This window comes from Moschus berezovskii, chromosome 8 (genome assembly GCF_049115385.1).
Source record: "Moschus berezovskii isolate FMDL1 chromosome 8, NW_MosBer_1.0, whole genome shotgun sequence".
In the NCBI taxonomy this organism is placed as follows: domain Eukaryota; kingdom Metazoa; phylum Chordata; class Mammalia; order Artiodactyla; family Moschidae; genus Moschus; species Moschus berezovskii.
In genome coordinates this window covers 85,523,872-85,529,690 of record NC_142467.1, presented here as the reverse complement: position 1 = coordinate 85,529,690, position 5,819 = coordinate 85,523,872, and the positions used below count along the sequence as shown (strand labels likewise).

At 41.2% G+C, this 5,819-nt stretch overlaps 1 pseudogene; it reads right to left on the bottom strand.

Annotated features, from left to right (window-relative positions):
- Positions 1–868: 868 nt before the first annotated feature.
- LOC129558270 (large ribosomal subunit protein eL27 pseudogene) lies at positions 869–1,258 on the bottom strand (annotated as a pseudogene).
- Between the last annotated feature and the right edge of the window lie 4,561 nt (positions 1,259–5,819).

Here is a 5,819-nt window from a genome sequence, read left to right as displayed (position 1 = left end):
AGTCAAGGCTATGGTTTTTCCCAAGGTCATGTATGGATGTGAGAGTTGGACTGTGAAGAAAGCTGATCGCCGAAGAATTGATGTTTTTGAACTGTGGTGCTGGAGAAGACTCTTGAGAGTCCCCTGGACTGCAAGGAGATCCAACCAGTCCATTCTAAAGGAGATCAATCCTGTGTGTTCATTGGAAGGACTGATGCTAAAGCTGAAACTCCAATATTTGGCCACCTCATGCAACGAGTTGACTCACTGGAAAAGACTCTGATGCTTGGAAGGTTTGGGGGTGGGAGGAGATAGGGACGACAGAGAATGAGATGGCTGGATGGCATCACCAACTCGATGGACATGAGTCTGAGTGAACTCCGGGAGTTGGTGATGGAGGCCTGGCGTGCTGTGATTCATGGGGTCGCAAAGAGTCGGACACGACTGAGCAACTGAACTGAACTGAACTGAAAGACCGGAAAAGAGAAACAGATTCACTTACTAATATGTTTCTGTTTACTGTTGATTACTTTTCTTCAATTTAGCGTTCATCTTGTAACATTAAAAAAAAAAACAGTAATGAGTGGTGAGGCTGGGCTGAATTTACAACTGACTGTGATGGTATTGTCTGTGACAGTTTAGTTTCAAAAAGTTAATTTATGGTATCTGTAAGATGTGAGTCAGGATAGAAGTTTGAAGTTTATGAAAGAAGAAATGTACATGGATAATAAATAAGCAAAAAACATTCTCTACTAATTATAAAAAAATGCAGATGATGACCTAATTGGGTAACAAACTAGCAGAGTTTTTTTAAAGATCACCAAATTTGTGGTGATGGTAGTAGGCTTTTTTTTTTTTTGATATTTTAAATGACTGAAACAAGACAAACCTAAAACTGCAGCTTCTGGAAGAGCTGTTTGTCCTTGTGGGTCTTATATCTCTCCTTGAATTTGACCTTGGTGTCTTTTTGGGTGTAGGATCTCAAGACATCGTTATTGACAATGATTTTTTGTCCAAGGGAATATCCACAGAGTACCTTGTGAGGCCTGAGGTGATTATAATTATAAACTTTCATAAAAGACTTGATCTTTGACCTCTTAACAATTCTCATCTTGTTAATAGTGGCTGTCAGTTTGAGGTCAGTTCTAGCCCCCAGAGCATGGTTGTAGGGTTGGCCTGAGGTGCTATTATCAATGTTCTTCATGATGACCACTTTGTGTCTAGAGTAGCATCTGGCCAAGATCAGATCCATAATATTGGATTTCATGGACTTGCCCATTTCAGCAACACCACTTGAGACTACAACTAGTGGTAGGCTTCTTAACATGTATGTGTTCAATGCTGGAGATATTCCATAAAGGAGTTCTCATCCTCATTTTGTGGAGGAGGAAGCTGAGGCTTGTGAGTTTCATGAATTCATCTCACATCTCACAGCTTGTGTGTGCCCAAGCTGAGACTCAAACCTAGGTATAGATGCTGATCTACCCTTCCATAGCCACAGGGAGAGTTTAGCCCAGACTGTTCAGAGGTCATCGTGAGATTTCTGGTAAACCAGAGTTTGAATTCTGCCCTATGCTTCTGTGCAAACTCTACAGAGTAAGATGGGGTTTGGTGGTTGCCTGGACCATCATGGGGCTAAGGAGATAGACTATTTCTCTGAGAAACTGTGTTCCAGTGTTTCTTGTTAGGTTTTCAGGGAGGGAGGATAAAGAGTGAAAGTGAATTTATTTGTTGTGTAATTTCTGTATTCCTGGCACTTTACATATAGAAACTTATTTAACCCTCCTGTAGTGCTAGGAAACTGGTATATTTCTCATTATATTTCACAGATAAGGGAACCAAACTCAAGAAAAACAGCTTCTTTTGCTAGTTCACATATTCAGTTAAATAGCAGAGCTGAAATTTAAATGCAGGCCTATGGAATCCAAAGTTTTTCCACTATGATACAGTTTTTCTGAAAGGAAATTAAAATACCTGGTTCCTGTTCCTGATTTCTTCAACCCACTTACGTATTATATCACATTTTATGTTCCCATCATGCCTCATACAGTGTATGCCTTCGCAGTGTCTGCGTGTACCTATTGTAATGCCTTCAAATGTCATTCTGAGGCCTTCTATTAACTGCCCTGGGTCTAGGCTGAGACCGATCACCTTCCCAGAAGAGAATCTTTTGCAGATAGGATTCTTTGAGGGATATTTAAGCAGTTGCATTCATAGTTGGAACTGTAGAGGAATTAAAAAAAATTCAACACTTTGCCACATACATGGTGCCCTGCTAGTAGTTTTACAAACTTTGAACTAGTAAACACAGTAAAAATAAAAAAACCCAAAGCCTAATTTACAGTGTCTGCTTATAAGGAAGTCAAAGAAACTAACCTAAAACCTAATCTGTCTTTCTAAATTAAAAGGAGCTTAAACCCAAAACTTGCAGAGTTGCACAGCAAGTTGCATAAGTAACAGTGCAAGTATGTAATCATCCTCTTTCCCTTGTATATAACATAATGAATTCTCCTGGACAAACTGTGTCCCAGATTGCAACTAGACTTCCGAGTCCTTCCTAGAATTGTTCATGGTCTCCCTCTGCTTGAGTTCTCCCTCTTCAGCTTGAATGACATGAAGAACTTTAAACTCTACCGGTTCTCCTTTGCAATCAACCTATAAGCAAAAGGCACTTGTATCAGAGATTCCTGAGCACCAGGGACCACTGTTGTTTGGGCTCAAATCCTTGATGATTAAACATAGAAACTTCCCTGATAGGATGTCCTTCCAGTGGAGACTTTCTGTCCTTGAGATACCCAAAAGACCTTTAATGCAGCAAAGAGGCAACATTCTACACTTAACTACTTTTTCCAGGTCTGAGACCTGTCACAGTTCCAGGTCAGGATCCTTTGGCTTCACTGCTTTCCCCTGGAGCCTACTCTTCCAGGGCATGAGCTGTGCTTGGAATGTCTGCTGGATGCTCCTCTTTGCTGCTAGGGCCTGTTGTCTTTTCCACATCTTCTGCTACTGCTGCTGCTGCTGCTAAGTCACTTCAGTCGTGTCCAACTCTGTGTGACCCCATAGACGGAAGCCCACCAGGCTCCCCCTTCCCTGGGATTCTCCAGGCAAGAACACTGGAGTGGGTTGCCATTTCCTTCTCCAATGTGTGAAAGTGAAAAGTGAAAATGAAGTTGCTCAGTCGTGTCCGACCCTTACGACCCCACGGACTGCAGCCCACCAGGCTCCTCCATCCATGGGATTTTCTAGGCAAGAGTACTGGAGTGGCTTGCCATTGCCTTCTCAGTTCCACATCTTCTAGAGGCTAACTAATCTTCAAGAAACTCTGAAGAGTGTCAGGAAGGAACTTTGAGTTTACTCCTGACGTGGCCAATAACAGGCCTTTTAGCAAAGTGGCCTGTTCTTCCCTCACAAATAGTGTATAAGAAAGTTTCTCTTTCAGGGTCTGGTTAGAGGGACAGATCAGCCACATCTGAAACCCACGTGTGAGAGTCAGCAATTGACCACAGAGACTTTCTATGTGACTCCTAGGATAATATTATCCTCTCACCTCAGGAGCTTCATGTTTTCTTGAGGCTGGTGAGGGGTTACTTTCATTGACCCCTTATTCATGATCTTTGTCTTACACCAAATCTGATGTCTTTCCTCACTTTAGAAAACAGTAAGTACCTGCTGCCTCAGAGGTTCTACCCTAATTCTTCCTAAATGGTCTTCAGTTTACTCCCTGAAGTTCATGACTGTATATTATTTAAATTAAACATGCCCAGCATAATAACTTTCATATTCATTTGAATTAAACATAACAAACTTGATATTATAAAAATATTGATAAAACAGCAATATTTTATCACCCATGTCTCATCTGCTTTCTATAATCAGAATATACTTTTTTTTTAAGAACATGTTTTATACTGTATTCATCATGGTTCTTTCCTCACTGTGGAGGCTCAGTAGATACTTAACTGGTGATAAACCTGCTATACTTAAAGGCAGATTTACTGGGAAATTGATCTTTTTTATTCTTCCTTCTTTTTAGCTGTTCTACCATGACACTAGTGCAGACACTTAATTTGCTCATTAACTAGAAAAATAATAAAATGACATTAAAGTTCTTTTTTTGCTCTGTTTCAGATAAAAGTCTAATTGACTGAACTCAAATGTAAATATTTTAGAATATCTAATTCATTTTAACCTTAGACCATTGCACAACAAAATGTATGTGGGGAGATGATTTATTTGTATAGGAAATACTAAGATGAAGGTTTACATAGAGCAGAAAGAATGCAATTTGCTTGAGTTCAAAACTAGATAATAGAACCAGAGACGTCCATGCATAAGATTATTAAATATACACATAATTTTATTCTCTATCATTTCTTTCCTACTCTTGCATGCAAAATTTGCTGTTCCATCCTGTGTTAGATTGAAGGCATTAATGATCTCAGTTAAATTAATGGCTTCTCTCTGTCCATAGTATTTGTCTTATAACCTTGGAGTCCCCTGATCCTCTAACTTGGGCTGCCTTTGTGACTTGCTTTGGCCATATAATGTAGCAGGAATGATGTGGTGACAGGTCTGAGTCAAGAAGCCATGTTTATTTCTGCTTCCTTTCTGGCTCTTCTGTGGTCACCATGGCAACATGCCTGAATTAGGGGCATGTTCCAGGTGAGACCCAGTGGAGCAGATGAGTCATTCCAGCTTTCATAGACCACTGAGCTCCTACTATTTGACATGTGACCAAGTCCAGCCAGATTCTAATTGGTCTAGATCAGAAGAACCACCTGCTAACATGTGGATTCATAAACAATAAGTAACTATTTTAAACCCATATGTTTTGGAATGGTTTGTTATAGAGCAATAGCCAACTTCTTCAGATTCTACATTCTTATCACTAATGGAGTAAGATGATAATAACTCCTTTTAGGGGCATTTATATTTTACCTGTTGTCAACTGCATGAGTTACATGAAAGTAACTTTGAGAGTGTCTTCAGTTTCACTAAGTGAACAGAGGGAACTTGGAGACTGTAGTGGAATCTTCCTGGGGGAATAGCTGAATATACTTCAGAAGACTTTTCTCATCAGAAATGAGGAAAGGTAGTTTTAAGGTAAGGTAGGGTAGAGGACATCTTTTAAAGACAGACACTGTTGGGCTTCCCTGGTGGCTCAGATGGTAAAGAATTCACCTGCAATATAGAAGACCTGGCTTTAATCCCTGGGTTGGGAAGATTCCCTGGAGAAGGGAATGGGTACCCACTCCAGTATTCTGGCCTGGAGACTTCCATGGACTGTCTAGTTCATGCGGTTGCAAAGAGTCAGACATGACTGAGCGACTTTCACTTTCAGCACGCTGTTGCCACCACATCCCCCTCCTCCCCAGCCTCCCCTCCAGCCCTCCTACTCCCCATGAAAATCCTACAGCAGCACCTGCCATTTACTCTTGTCAGGTCTGTTCTGGAAGTCCTTCTTCTTACCCCTATCTTGACCATGTTCTGTGTCTTTGTACTGAAGCTCTTGTGACTTCTTTGGTGTAAGACAAATTAGGCTTCCAATCCAGCTCATGCCTGACATGTGATGGGCCCCCAGGCATGCTAAGTTTTTTAAAAAATATTTATTTATTTATTTTTGGCTGTGCTGGGTCTTTGTTCCCTTTGCCTGGGCTGTCTCTAATTGTGGCGAGTGGGGGCTACTCTTTGTTGCAGAGCACAGGCTCTAGGCATGCGTGGACTTCGGTAGTTGAGGACACAGGCTCAGTAGTTGCAGCTGGAGGATTTCAGAGTGCGGGCTCAAATGGTCCACAGGCTTAGTTGCTCCAAGGCATGTGTGATCTTCCCAGACCTGGGAT